This window comes from Drosophila novamexicana, unplaced genomic scaffold (genome assembly GCF_003285875.2).
Source record: "Drosophila novamexicana strain 15010-1031.04,08,12 unplaced genomic scaffold, DnovRS2.1 tig00001583-arrow-arrow-pilon, whole genome shotgun sequence".
Taxonomy (NCBI): domain Eukaryota; kingdom Metazoa; phylum Arthropoda; class Insecta; order Diptera; family Drosophilidae; genus Drosophila; species Drosophila novamexicana.
The window spans coordinates 439,047-455,166 of record NW_020824868.1 but is presented as its reverse complement, the minus strand read 5'-3'; positions in this window follow the sequence as shown (position 1 = coordinate 455,166).

Sequence of the window (16,120 nt, the reverse complement as noted above, 5' to 3'; positions counted from 1 at the left end):
GGGAGTATTTCAATTTTGTATTTTTAATTACTGACTGTGGCAACGATACAAAGCAACACTGACTAATTAACAGCAGCCCATCCGACAGCCTGGCAGGATAGCAGGATGCCAATGGATAGCTGCGCTTGGCAGCCTGCTTAACTGCCAGCCAGTCAGCATAATAAGTTAAGCATACGAAGCGTTGCTCGGCAAAATTGGTTAATGTATACAAAAAAAAAAAAAAAATTTAATATTAATAAACTAATTGTAGGCAGCACAAAGCGCCGACATCGTCGCTTGTGTATCCTTTAACCAGGCGCTGAGTTCGGCCAAAGCCAAAGTTTTCATCGTATCGCTTCGACAACAACAGCAGCAACAACAACAACAACAACAACAGCAACAACAACAACAGCAGCAGCAGCAACGTAGAAGAAGAACAACAAATCGCTGCTAACACTAAAAATAACAATTTCCGCTCTAATAAACATTTCCGCTTCGTGAAATTTAACATTTTACAATAAATTAAGTGAGAAGAAATAACCATAAGCCATAACCATATAGCATACACACGACCATAGATGATACACACACACGCACACACACACAAACTCAAAAACAAACTCCTGTTTTTTTGTGTGTTGTCTCCTGTTTAGGTCATTTTCTTATCGATTAAATGAATCTGGTTTGCATTTTGCTACAAGCTTATTTAATTTGTACATATATTCGACTTAAATACTTTGACACTTTTAATTGTTTTTCTCTTTCAAAGTCTTTAAATGAACTGGGGCATAGAGTCCTCCATTTAAATAGCTCCCATTATTTCATTTCGCTATGCTGTCCTCTGATAGCTTTTGATACCCTGTCTCTTGTGAAAATGCTTAAAAAGGACATCAAAATTCTGTGCGACTGTTTTTAACAGGTAGCAAGGCTGAAGCTCCGATAAGATATATATTTATAAATATATTATATACTTTAAGGCAAGCATATGCGTAATATAGAATAATTTCTGAATAATTCCTGAAAATCCACAAAAGGCATCCGAAACGTAACATTAGAGCTGATCACAAAGTTATGCTTCAAGTTGTTTTTAAAATGTTGTGCAATATTTTTACTTTAATAGCCCATGACAATAAGAATAAAATATAAATTAAATTAAAAAAATTCAAATGTTTCGCATGAAACAGATAAAGCATAAAACAATCATTAACTAGCTGAATCTAACTGTTTAACCACAAGAAAAGCTTGACTTCAGATACATTTTCTTTCCTGTATTTCGTATATTTGTTTGTAATCGAAACGATCTACTCTGTTTGCGGCTTTGTGCAGGGCATCTACAAAACGAGAGCTCTTGATTTAATAATTGTTAGCTCCGTTTGTTTTTCTACATGTTTGCCGATTCAACAAAAAGCGAAGCTTTTCATGTTTCTACACTTACCTATAAAAGCACACTCACACACTGACACACAAACACACATCCACATACTCGCAATTTTGTAACCAAAATGACTTTTGCATGTTTCGCCATAAGAGTGGAGATTGCCGATGTATGGCTGCTGGGGAGGGTCTGGGGTCCTTATAAATGTGACGACTGTCACGTACTTATTAAATTAAAAACGATTACTTACTCAAATTTGCTGTCGCTTTGTTGCACTTAATTTAAATTGTTATTGTTATTATTTCTGTATAAAGTCATCGCCAGTCGGCAGTCGGCAGTTGGCAGTCGGCAGTTTGCAGTCTGGAGTCGGCAGTTGGGGTAGCTCAAAAATAGGTGGGCCTCTGGGGCTGTTGAGTGTATTTCAATTAAAAGGATATGCCGCAGGATGCGTTAGGAGGACACAGTATAGGGACGGAGCGAGGGTGGTAGGCGGGGCTGAGTGCGCGTGGCTCTGACAGCAGCAACAGAAATGAAAATGGAAAATGCTTGAAATAATGAAATAAATAAAACTGAATTATAAGCACAACAAATACAAGAAAGTATAGCAACAAAGCTGAAAGAAAAGCAAAAATATAACTAAAATAAAATAAAAGAACAGATATATGAAATTGAAAATGCGTCTGGCATAATTTTATAAAGGAATTAAATAAACGAAAGCCACAGATTGGATTCAACCAGATTGTGCTGCAAAATAAAAATTACAAATTGTTCAACTTCAAATGCCCAACTTGACTAAATTGACTTGAGAACAAATAAGTGTAGCAAAATTTCACTATATACACATATATATATATATATATATATATATATACATATTTATATATTTTAGATGTTTCTCAAAAAGCTGAAAATTCTGTTACCAAAGGAAGAAGAAGACGCAATTTACTGCCACAACTTGCAGAAAGTTTTTTCATACATATAAATTAAGTATAAAGTTGTTGTACCTCATTTTCGTTGAAAAGGCTGCACAGCCAAAAAGGACTTCGACGAATGTGTGCGTGCGTGTGTGTGTGTGTGTGTGTGTGTCTGTCAGTCTTTTAATTGAAATGAAAGTGAATGAAAAGTGAATATACTCATAAGTCGGCTAACAGCTTATGCAAAGGGTTCGGACGGAATTTCGTTTCGTTTCATTTCGATTTTGTTTTCAGCCTACGTTGCGTACCATTTTTCGCTAGGGACTTAAGCTGTGCTGGGGAAAAGTGTAGTGGGTAGAGGGGCAAGGCAGGTTTCAAGCCTAAGCAGCTTTGGTTCAACTCTTGGCATAACCTTGCCGCCGTCACCATTACCAAGAACGTCGCCGTCATACACGTCATCAGCCAAAGAAATCGCATGACAAGCCGCAATTTTTATGACAGGAAGCGGCAAACTAATATACACAAGAAGTTTTTCATTTACATTGCGGTTTATGTTGTTATTGTTATTGGAATGACGTCACTGAGCCAAGCTAGAAGCGTGCAAGTTTAATAAAGAAGATACCCTGTAAATGCTGCGAGCACATTCTAATCATATAATTAGCTTTAATATTTGAGCTTATCCGTTTGACATTAAGCTTCTATTTTTTTTTTTTGGGATTTGCGGAATTAATGCGAGTGAAGCTTAATCTTTGACATGCGTCTTTTAAGCGTAAGATTTATGAGAACATGCTGGCAATTAAAGCTCTGCGATTAACTGCGATCGAACAGACAAAAAGAGCAGAGAGTTAATTTAATAAATGCTAAAAGAAATATATTCATCATGCCTCAGCCATGCTCCATTCACCATCCAAAGCTGCGCTTGACTTGGGTACATTTTTTACAGGATATCAACTGTCTATAAATAGTGAAGCACAGCTTGTTGGGTAAACATCTCAATAGTTTTCTTCCTTTATTATATTTTTTATTTAATTTGCTGTCCTGCTTGTCCTTTGCTGAATATTGCTCATACGCCACGCTGCCCCTCGACCTTGGGCAACGGGCTGGCAGTGCTAGTTGCAAGTGTTCAGTTACAGTTGTAGTGTTTGTTGCCTTTGTTGTTTAAGGTGAAGTCCGTCGCCACAATTGGCCAGTTTATTTGACTTTCATTACCTTGGCGGTATTCCAGTTAATTATGCGCACTTAATCGCCGCTTAAATGCAACATTGTTTTCGCCATCCGCGCACAAACTTAACTTTGATGGATGCCTTATCAACTTAATGCAGCAAACGCTTATAATTCGCTTAGCACAAATTAACGCATAAAAGCCACAAGGTTTTCTATTGTCTGCAGCGAGTTTCCATAGAAACTGAGCGGGCGACTGCAACAACAGACATTTAATATACCAAACAAATTAAAAAGACATGATGATGAATCCCTGCATTGTGTGCTACGAAAATGATTAGTTTTGCAGCTTTAATCGTTTGCGAGGGGATTTTTAATTTATTTGATTGAAGCTTTTAGAATAAACACTAATTGTCGTGATAAAGCAAAACTTAATTCTTATTCTTGATATTTAGTTTATTATTATTATTCTTGATTTTATGTTATTTAATTTAGATAAATAAAACTCTCGCTAAATATGTTAGACGAGCGGCTACTTTACGGTTTTGCCCGTTTCCGCGTGGCATCACTTTTCCACTCATTTACTTACTTATTTAAGTTTTTCCATTGAAAGCCCAATTTCACATTGCAGCGGGGATTTTCCAGAATCCAAGAGAACTTTGCAGTCAAAAATCTTGCGCCCATGAGAGAAACTTGGCGAAATGAATGGAAAAAGTTTTAATTTCATTAAAATGAAAAACTTTATTAAACAAGTTTAAAGCAAATGAAATCGTATATAAAGAAGTTTCGTGCAATCGTTTTCCACCAATTTTCCCCAGTTTCGCGTGGAATCATCCATATAACGGAAGCTATTAGTCACATGGTCATTTAGTCAATCTGTCAAGAAAAACAATTTTTTATAAATAGATAAAGAAAATCTATTTATATTATTAATAAGTTTAATTATTGCCTTGCCTTTAATTAAGCCTTGGCAATGTTTATGCACAGTACCTTACCAGTTAATGTGGCTCAAGTGAATAATGTGTAATTGATATACCTATTATGGCCCCGCGGTGCTTCTCGCATCACAATTTCCCGTGTAAGCCAATTGTCATAAATTGACATTTGTAAGTTGCTCGCACTGCAATTAAATGTAATCGAATCGTGTGCTTTTGCCAAGGTCTAATCAGAAATGGGTAGTTAAGGGAGCGGGAGGTTCGTTAATGACAGGGAATGGGTATTTGTGGGGCCAGACTTGGTCCGACTGGTAAATTTCCATAAGCAGCTTTTGTCAGTTGGGCGCTCAGTCGGTTAATCAGTCCACTTTCCATTCAGTCAGCTAGACACGTTCAAATTTCATTTAGTTAATTCAATGAACAGTCGCTGCCTGGAATTGAATTAACTGCCAAGGGCTGGGCGCAGCGGGCAGTTTCTGTGGCTGTGGTATTGTGACTTTGTTGGGGTTTTGCAGTTGCTGATGGGCTTTTGCCTTTTGGTTAAGACTGTGGTTAGCTGCTTTTTACTTTGGTTCTGTTTGTGGTTTTGTCCCAAGACGTGCCGCAACTGAAGATGGTAAAACGTGCTGAACAGCTCTGCAAACAGTGGGCTGGGGGCAACGAATGGCGCCTGTGGATAAACCAAAAATCGAAAGAAGTTGACAATGCAAATGACAAACATGAGGACCCAACTGTAAGCAAATATGTAAAAAAGGTTATAAGTTGAAGGGTGTGGGAAATATTGATTCGCTTGATATAAAATTAGTAATATAATAAATGAGCTCTGCGCATATTCAGATCTTCCTCTAACCCTCACCTAACTCTCAGCCCCTTCCTAATATATTGCTTGCGCCAAGTGTCGCCTTTCTATGCGATTTTCATGAATTTAAGTGATATTTTAAGTGCTTTTGGTGTGAATACTTTAAGCTGCTGTTGAAGTCTCTAAAGCTTTTCATTTTCATTTTCAGGATCTTAACTTACATTTCCTACGTTTCCTTTATCCTTATCTAGCACATATAGCTGCATGCGTCTACTTTTTTTTCACGATAGACGATAGGATTGACACAAACTGTTGTCTATCGCTTTTGATTTTTCTTCTGCCCTGTTTTTGCTTCAATCCACATTGCTGCGTCCTTTTGTGAACTGAATTGCAAATCGGATCTCAAAATGTACTTTTTGTTCTATGTTTTTTTTATTGCTTATTTGTTTTTTTAATATCGCTTTTGGTATATGAAGAGGTATGTGAAGGTATCTGCCACACCTCAGTTGAGCATTTCGACGGCAAGAGCCAGCCCTGACGGCTCTTTGACACTTTTCTCTGGGATTTCGGGTGAATTTGGATGTGAATGTGCAGATACTAGTGCAAAGTGGGCGCCAGTGAAGTTGGCTGTGCGACTGCTGTCAGAATTTGTGTCCCATGATGAGTTTCTGCTGCATGGCTTAATCAGTAAAAGTATTCGTGCCACTTCCGCTGCTGCCAGCTCACGTTCTTAAAAGCATTATAGCAATTTTACGTATACGCAACGGTACGCGTTACATAAATAATTAATACACAGAAAACAACATCGCAAATGCCATACAGCTGGAGGGTTGGGTCAACCGCACAGCAAATGTCCTGCCTCCCACCTCCTCTTTCTCTCTAATAGCCCAGCCGGAAGTGGGTGTGTGCATGTGTGTGTTTGTGTGTTTTTGAGTTGCTGTGTATTTCTGTGGCTTAGTTCTAACCGCAAGGAGCATCTGTGTTGGTTGTTCCTGACCTGCCTCACCTGCAACTGCCACTGACAGTTAATAGCCCTCCGACCGACCACAGCTATGTTAAATTTTCCCCAAGCAACAACCACACACACCCGCAACTGTCACTGGAACTCGTAAATGTAAATGTAAATGAAAAAATAACACAAAAAAAACCTGGCAATTAGTCGCATTAAAAATGTCCATTCAAAATTATTTAAGTGCCCATTAACACATAAAAAAAAAAAAAAACAATTACTCAGTCGCGCAATCTAACATTATTTTTATCTCTCTTTTCTATTTTAGGTAAGCTTGACTGTACCACTTCGCTTCTGCGATATTGTGCCACAATTTGGATCAGGTCTGAGCAAAATATTTTATTAAAACTTGGCTTGATATCATTTTTTGTTTTGTGCATCTCTTTAAATACTGCAAATTGTGGAATTGCGGGCAGATGGCAAACTGACTTCTTTGCATCTGACACAACTGTACAAAGTTGATAAGCAACAAAGCAAAAACAAACAAACAAATAGCTTAAGATTAACTGTCAAATATGTATTTCACAAAAACTCGATTCGCTCTGCCAACTTGTCAATAACTTGCAGACAAGTACCGACACACAGTTTTCACGTTGTGCAGACAAGAACTGAAATTTCGGGGAAATCGAATGCAGTTTTAGTCAAATAAACTTTAATAGAGAAAAGGAATCTTTAGAAAAGTTGAATGCTTAGTTTTCTAATAATTCGATTATCAAAAGGTTCATAAAACAGAAAAGAACGCCTTAGTTCGGCGGGCCAAAGATTATTAGAAACGGCTCAGAAGTGCCCATACATAAAAACTTCATTTCTAACCGTTGTTTCTATAAGAACAATTTGATAACTAAGTCCGATTTGTTTTGCCTTTGCAGAGATATTAGTATATGAATGCTAGTTACGCTCATTTTTCGTATATAGCTAAATGATGAATTTGGTTGAAGTTGAAATGACTTGGACCAAACATTACGATTCCACAGAAACTAATAAATGCCAAGAAAACAAAAAAATGTTGTTACCGTTAATTTTCGATCGGTCCTATGTCAGCCAAATGATATAGTGGTCCGATATGGCTGATATATATAAACATATATACTGTCTGCAAGAAAAAGACGGACAGACTTCAGTCTGCCCACATCGTATCGACTGTAGCCACTGATTAGATCGGCAGCGTTTTCTTCTATGCACAACACATTTCGTCACATAAGTATAGTACCATCTGGCAGGATATTAATCATAAGTACATATGCATATAAATATTTACTAAGCCTGTTAAGTTTTTAATAGCTAGCTGTTGGTTTAGTGGCAGCGTTCTTGGCCTTAAATAGAATATAATATTAATTTTAATAAAAACTTGGCTAATGTGCCCTCAAGCAAATGCAATTAATGTTTTTTTTTCCTTCTTTCTTTTTTCGCCGCTTTCGGCCTTTTGCTGTTAACGTGGCGCAAATGTTCATTTATTTCTGGTCCAAAGTCAACAAAACAAAATGAAAGTGTAAATCATATAACATCAATTTTCATTAGGGCGTTGACAGGCGCTGCCCATTTGAGGGTCAGTGCGCTGAAGGATGAAAGCGTCAAAAGAGGGAGGTGGAGGGTCTTGAGGAAAAATTATAGAAAAATATAGGGGAAGGAGAGAGGGGGATTGTTATTATGCTGGTAATTTAGTTCATTTGCTTAAAGTCTTCGCATTCGGTGAACAAAGTTAATTGCATACAAATGGGCGGCCAGCAGTTGACTCAGCTAAATAAATATGGGCGACAAACTGAGGCAAGAGAGAGAGAAACATAAAGAGCGGCAAAGAGAGAGAGGGACAGAGAGAAAGAACCTGAAAGCGAGCACAATAATTGGTATGCCCAGGAAAACACACTCTGTGACAGCTAGTGCTGAGCATCTGACAATGACCATCAGCTACAACTTTTGCACATCCGCCGTATGTGGAACGCACATTTCCGACACTTGCCCCACGCCGCTCGCGACCTTCAACTAAAGCTTTAAAACACGTGCAACGTGCCACTATGGCAGTCGTTCTAAGTGCTGCTCGAGACAATCTCCGGATGGTTAAATGTGAACCTTTTTCAAGTGGGAGTCAAGAAGGCATCTAATGCGCGCATTGTAGCTACTTTTCTTACAAGCCCCAGCCGAGGGTATTATAGTATTTTCAACAAATTTTGTATAGCTTTGAAGCAGATTTCTTGAGGGTAATATCGGATATTTAGATAGCAAAGAAGTTTGAGTTTTTGTGCATTAAAAAATCATATATTTATCAAATTAGTCTATTTAAATTAAACATTATTCTGCTTTGGGTTATAAAAAAAAGAAGTGAAATGCGGGTGATTCAAAGTAAAGTAAAAGCTGCTCAGCGCTGGAATTTTGATATCAAAAAGCTTCATGGGCACAATCGTAAGACAAGTGAGTGAGTGGTCTGAAGACAGATTAAAAATTAAAGAGGATTAATATTACATATCTGATACAAGGAATTTAGAACTTCGCAAGAAAAATCTAACCGTCCCATCTTGCCATCTATCGCTGGCATTCTGATGAAATTTGTGCTAACAGCTCCATTTATCCAAGTTCAAGGATATGTTAAGAGGCAGTTTACGTTTGAATAACACGCATACATATACGCAGTCTCACGATACGATCTTGAATGGATTTCCTTTTGGAAAAGCACAGACGGACAATGGTGAACGCTGGAATAAGCTGCTTCAGAAAGAAAGAAAATGTTTCTTGTTGCGCTCTTTAAAGCTTGCTTTGTGTCTCAATGTTGTGCGCCAAAGGAAATGAAAATGCTGTAGGAGTGAAATGGAGCTGTATGAAGATGGAAGTTCTGGGTAGGGGCGAGAGTGTGAGAGAGGGGCGACAGGGGCATGTAATTGCCTGCCATGTGGCAAAGTGGCAATGACGAGCACAAAACTGAAATGTAAGTGAAGGCGAAAGCGAAAGCAACGAACACGACAACGATGTTGACAATTTGTTGTTGTTGTTGTTGTTGTTGTTCATGTTGCTGCTGTTGTTTTTGTTGTTGCTTATTTATTTCATTCCATTTCAATTTCGCGCTCATTTCATGCATATAATTTTAATTTTGGCCTAACATGTGTGTGTGTCTGTGCCTGTGCAGGTCGTCTCTATTTTTTCACGCGCCATCTCTATTTGTTGTGTATGCATGTGTCTGTGTGTGTGTGTGCCCTAACGCACATTTTCTCAGTTTTGTAATTTAATTTGTTGTGCACACGCATTGGCAAGCAAATTGAAATTGGCGAAAGGCAAGGCATCCCATGATTGCCAAGGAGCCAGGCCAGCGGCTGGAGCAGCTGTCAAATCCTGCCAACAGATGGCGCCACACAAGCAGTTTATTGTATGCTGCAAGCCAAATTATCAAATGATATTATACAATAAAATTGCTTCTGACCAGCAGCAGCAGCAGTCACAATTGTCCGGCAGCAACAGTTGCACACTTGTTCATTCCGACTAATTGATTTTTGTATGACTTTTTGGCTGGCTCTCAGATGTAATTAATCAGTTTGCACGCATGACTTTGGATAATAATTCAATTATAAATGGTTAAAAACACACTTCAAACATTTCTCTGAAGATAGTTGCAATAATTCATTTGGGAGTTGTCTTCGCAGTTCAAGGAGAATTTCTTTCTTTAGGTGAAAAAGTGTTGTACTGAAATTTACAAAATCAACTCGGACAAAGCCGGGTAAAAACTTTGAGTATGTCAAATGTCAAATAAATGGAAAAGACAACTCAACGTTTGTTTATCATGAAAAGGAATCAAGTTATTATCGATCCTCCATTTACATTTACAAACACTTGATTTTATTTCTGAAATCAATTTAACAAATCAAAAAAAAAATGACGATTTGCTTGTTGGGCAAAAGAAGATGTCCTGGAGCAATTGACGACTTGGCTTGGAGATGTGGAATGCCATGAAGTCGTGCGCTGTGTGTCGTGTGTAAAACGGGAAATACGAGTTATTTCAAAGATAATTCGGTTGGGCTAAGAGTGAGGCATTTACGACTGTTGACAATGTGTGCAGAAGATGCGTCACTTTTTTAGTGCTCGACTGGTAAACGATGTGTGAAGTTCCTCAAGTTTTCTCTTCGTCTTTTGTCCAAAATAAATGGGCGTGGCCAGTTAAGGGCGTGCAATTTATGCAGCTCGTCTGAAATTTTTATGAAGCCAAGGCCAGGCAAAATGTTTACGAGCAAACAAACAAATGCGTGCAGACAGTCACAGCTAGAGAGAGAGAGTGAGAGAAAGCGACAGAGAATTTTGGATAGAAAGTTGGAAACCTTTGTCTGCTCACTGTCAAGGGGCAATCAGAAAAAAATTTGTATACTGTTTGCCGCGCATACAAATAACTGAGAGTTTGCTCAAATGAAGCCATTTGTATGGCCCGCCGGCCGGCGAATAAGTTGGGGCTGCTTTGTTATGCTAACAGTCCCATAAAAGCAATGGAGACGCCGCCATAGAACTAACTGAAGAAGCTCAAGAAGTTGGCCAACTTGCCGCCTGGAAGTGGGCATAGTCGATGGACGTCTAGCTTGTTCAAACTGAAACTTGCTCATAAGTAATTTGCCTCATGAAAAATGGCCAATTTGACTGAGAAACTGGTCAGGTGGCGGTTGGGCTGGTGCGTGAGGGCGGCGCTCTAGGATCTCCGACTATATACGATACATTCACGCTAAAGTCTAGCGTTCATGGGGCGGGATGAGAATGGGCGGCGCATGACTATGAAAAGTTTTGGGAAATTTGTGTGCGAGTTTCGGTTTGGGTTTGGGACGAGGCTGAGGCTGCAAGGAACGGGTCTCATTGTTTCCGAGTTTCAGTCCAGTTTTGTGAATGTACAACAACAACAGACATATAGCACACTCTAGTTATTTTTAAGTTGCAGTTGTTGTTTTATCTTATTTTCTTTGACTGACAAGCGATTGAAACACGGTTGAAATTCAAGCTTCTTGGAATTTACCCAAGTTGCATGCGAATTTCAAGCGAAGAATACTTTAAAACAACCTGCGGCAGCAGCTGCTAGCCATAAATGCATACACTGTGATGTGGCGAAATATATCATCGGTGTGTCTGCGTTCGCATGTGCAAATGCAAATGCACATGCACATGCAAATGTAAATGCAAATGCAGGCCAATCGATCAATCAAGCAAACAACATCAATCAATTAATCAAACAGCCAAACAATCGAACAGGCCCTGCGACAGCAGCCAACTGCAAAAGTGTTGCACAGTGTTGTCACAGCCAGCCAGCTGCTGGTTGATTCTCTCGATAGTATTGTTTTGACCATTGTCAATAAATTTCAATTGTTATCTAACTAGTATGCATTTTTTTTTTTTTTTATATTATATTTTAAAAATAAGCATTCAAATAAAATGATACCAAATATTGAAATAAATTAGATATAATAGTAAAAACGAGCACACATTGCACAGATTTTTGATATTTGCGTTTTCCAACTTTGGATTAGCTCGTGTTAAAATGATGCTTGCCATGCATTATCCAACACTGGTATAGCCCGTTTTTTAATGATGCGTGAGACATGTTGAACAAACTAGATTTCATAAAATGTGCTATTTAAGTTTTGTTGTGGAATACTTTAAGGCTTTACTTTGATTAAAATTATCAAGAATTTAAAACTAATAAAAATATATGGAAGCCTCTTTTGTCATAATTTATATAATTAAACATATACATAGTTGTAATTGAAATGACCATTAAACTTATTAAATTTTCCATTTTCCACAAAAAAAAAAAAAAAAAAAAACACAGACAATCCTTTCAAGCATCAATCGAAATGCAAATATTAAGTTTTTCATTAGCATTTTCTTGTTGTTGTTCCACTGTAGCTCACCTGACTGCAGCTGTTGATGGAATTTTTACAATTGAATGTTGCAGCTGTTTAAATTGTTGTTATGCAATTGAAAAATGTGCTAAAAATTTACTCAACTGCGGTCAAGAGCAAGCAGAGCGACTCACCACCTGGTGGCTGTTTTTGTTGCTGGTCTTATTGGTCTATTAATAGATGTGGATTAGGTGGAATCAGAGGCAGCTATCGATTTTCAGCATACACCATATACAAATGTGAACATCCAATGAATGAGGAAGGCGCCACACAAAAATAGTTACAAGCAACACGAAGGCGGCTGGTGTGTGTGTGTGTGTGTGTGTGTATGTGTACGTGTTAATTTTAAAATATTGACCAAATGGTTGAGTGCTATTACAGTTTGAGTCCATTTGTCAATTTATTAAAATGGCCAGCAAAATTTTGCTGCATACTTCTTGGGCAGGACGTGAAGCGTAATGTCTCCGCGCATGTGTGTGTGTGCGTGAATATGTGTGCGTGAGTGTGTGCGTCTGTGTGTGCGGTCTGTGAGTGGCACATTTTTAATGGCCATTAAAATTAATTGTATTTTAAGTTGTATTCATTATTTAAACAAATAATTAAAACTTAATAATGCAAATTGCTTGTTTTAAATGAAATTTTCTTAATGAAGTCGACTCTGATGGACAATTTATGAAACGGTTTTATGCATTGACTAGTTGTCCCCAGATTATTATTAATATTATTGTTATTATTAATATCTATATTATTAAATATTATTGTTATTATAGTTATTATTGTTGTTATTTGTATCATTTTAAGAATAAGATATAGTTGTAAACTATCCGAAAATTTGTTAGAAAAGCATTGGCAGCTGTGACTTTGACTGTCAGAATGAGACATTCATAACCTCGCTGAGACTCCAACACGTTTTTACGCCATACAACTGCCCAAATAACTGGGTCATTTAAATAAATCCATCTTCCGAACAATGCGGTGATTTCATACATTTCTTGCTCAATAATATGCAGTAATTTTATTTATTTTCGTCCATATTGTACTCGATTTCTTTGAAAATGTCCACATATTCTTTTGTGACAATCTGTTGGCATTTACTTGCATGGAACGTGACCGAGTTGTGGTTAGTTTTATGGGGGAGCATCTTCTGTATTGTTGCGCTTGTGCCAGGGCATTAATTTTATGCATTAAATGCGTTGACAGCTTGTTTGGCACGCCCACAAGGCCAGGCCACACGCAGGCGTGCCAGCAAAGTTCATAGCCGGAATTTTGGGTCAAATTTTAATGCACGCAATGCCGCAGACATGACCGCAAATTGTGTGTAACAGTTAAAAGCAACAGCAAGGACATCCACATCAACAAAGGCAGCAGCAGCAGCAACGGCAGCAAAAAATGGCACACGAAAAGTGGCTCTGTTTCCCCATATCCCTCTGTAGGCCATCGTCCATGTGCCTTTTAAGCCCCTAACATACATGCGCACAAACCTGTCCACACGGCTAAAGCCAACTGCAAACAAAGTGGAGCGGCTGTGAAGAACACTCGTAACAGGGGGAAACGAAGTAAACGAGAAAACAAAATTGAAAACTGCAGGCAAATCTAAGGATCTGTGAGAGGAATAATAAAAACTATATATAAGGTTATAGGTCAGTGTACAAATAACATTTTTTGTATTAAACTAAAGGAATTTCTCCTTAAACATACAACATTTGTGAACAGTAAATATTATTTTGAGTATGTATTTATTATTATTATCATCATAATTATCATTATTATTATCATTATCATTATCATTATCATTATCATTATCATTATCATTATCATTATCATTATCATTATCATTATCATTATCATTATCATTATCATTATCATTATCATTATCATTATCATTATCATTATCATTATCATTATCATTATCATTATCATTATCATTATCATTATCATTATCATTATCATTATCATTATCATTATCATTATCATTATCAAAATAAATAAAAATAAGTTTGAAGCAAATTAGACAAAACCTAAAGACAGGAATAATGTTCCCAGATTTAGATGATGAATTAAAAAACGAGGCCAAGCTATGAACAGAAAGCCCAACTTTATGAAAATCGGTTGATATTTTACCGAGTTATGGGGGCTAGAAATTTGTGCCTCTTTATAGAGGATATTTAAGGATGTTTACTAGAATTTTGAAAACTTAAATTTACTTATTTTAGAATTGCACTTTCCGAGAAATCTTTGAATTGGCGAAAAATGTGAAACACGTCTCAAATGATTCAGATCCTTGAAAATAAATTTGAGAACGAGACGTTAACCACCAAATCTTTGACCCCCATTTCCTCCAAGGAGGAATGCATTACTTCGAAAGGTGTGAAACACCCCTTAAATTAATTTGAACAACGATCGGATGGTAAACAAAATCATTAATATTAACACTCTATAATTTATGTGCTAAGAGAACCGAAATTAACAGAGGGAAAGTTAGGAGAAGGTTCAACCACACTCCTGAATTTCAAAACAACTTAGGAAAATCGAATGCTAATGCTAACATCAGTATTGTTAAACACTATGCAACGAAATGTCAGCAATTTATTTTTTTTGGCGATTAGCTTCTCGGAGCCACTTCTGCTCCGATTATGGACACTTTAAGCTGACCAGGGCCAGGACTGATGAACAGCTGTAAGTGTCGCAATCGCTGTCAAACTGCCGTGACGTCAGACGACGTGATTGATGATGATGATAAGATAGACAGAGAACGGCAAAAGGAAAAAGAGAGAGAGTGAGAGACAGATAGAGGGAGAAGAGAGTGATTTGTATACGTATAAACCAGCAATTTTGGGGTGGAGAGGAAACGGAATGTTAATTATCAGTGCTAGATTCCCAGTTGGGCGACGGCGGTAATGAATGGCGAACGCAACAATAACAACGATAACGAGAAAGTCAATGCACGTCATAAAATAATCGATGTACATCAATAAATTGGCATTAAATGAAAATCAGTTGAATTTGATTGATGCATAGATGCTTCAATTAATTGAGTGATTGACTAGAATACCTGTACACACTTGAAGCGTAGGTCAAACATGCACGGAAATTTGCTCATAGCTCGCAATTATTGTAAATTCAAACGCTGGGCGGAGCAATAAAGCGATTATAGTTTGTGGGTTGAGGTATGTAAATGATGATTCAAATGCCTGATGGATCGAATAGACTTTCTAATAACAAATACCATCCATGTCGGATGATATATATCTTAGTTATTTTCTTGTGTAGGTACAGGGCATCTGTAAGCCGTGCACTCATGATAAGATTATACTTTCTATAAGCCAGATGTACTTGTCAAACGTAAGGGAAAGATATGGTATCTGGGGTATTTGCCCAATGTCATATATATATATCTAATATATCTGACTTTTAAAAACAAATTATCTATAAAATAATAAAACAGACAACTGCCCATTTTTTTTACTGTGTGTGTACAGGGTATATTCCAACTAAGCAAACGTGGTGAAATCATGTAGAAAGAAGTTGAAATCATGCATTGCTCCGATAGACACTTGAAATGCGGGACAGCACAGCACTCACACACATAAAGACACATACATAATTACAGGACAGTTCAAGACAGCTGACAGACATGTCAAAAGTTGCTTTATTGGCTTAGTACACACAGGAAATTGCAACTGGCAAAGGCAACACCAAAAGAAGACGTGAAAATCAATGATGGCAACGCCTAGCCAATGCCAAAATGGGGAGCATTTCTAGTCCGTATGCCTGCCCCAAGGACACATAACACTAACGCCAATGCCAACACCAGATCCTGCAGCAGGCACTGTCTCTGCTCTGTCTGTTCCGCGTTCAGCACATACGTGTACATATGCATATACATACATAGCTAGGCACAGCCTGGATAGTTGGCAGACACGCAGATGTGTCTTACATACATGTATGCTTGTTTGAATATATATGTGTGTCTAAAAAAATATATGCAGCCACACCCACAAAATGGCAGCGCCCTATAAAACTAACTGATTAAATTTATGTGCCTTTTGCATACAAAATTCACACGAAAATTCATTCAACGAAATAAACAAAA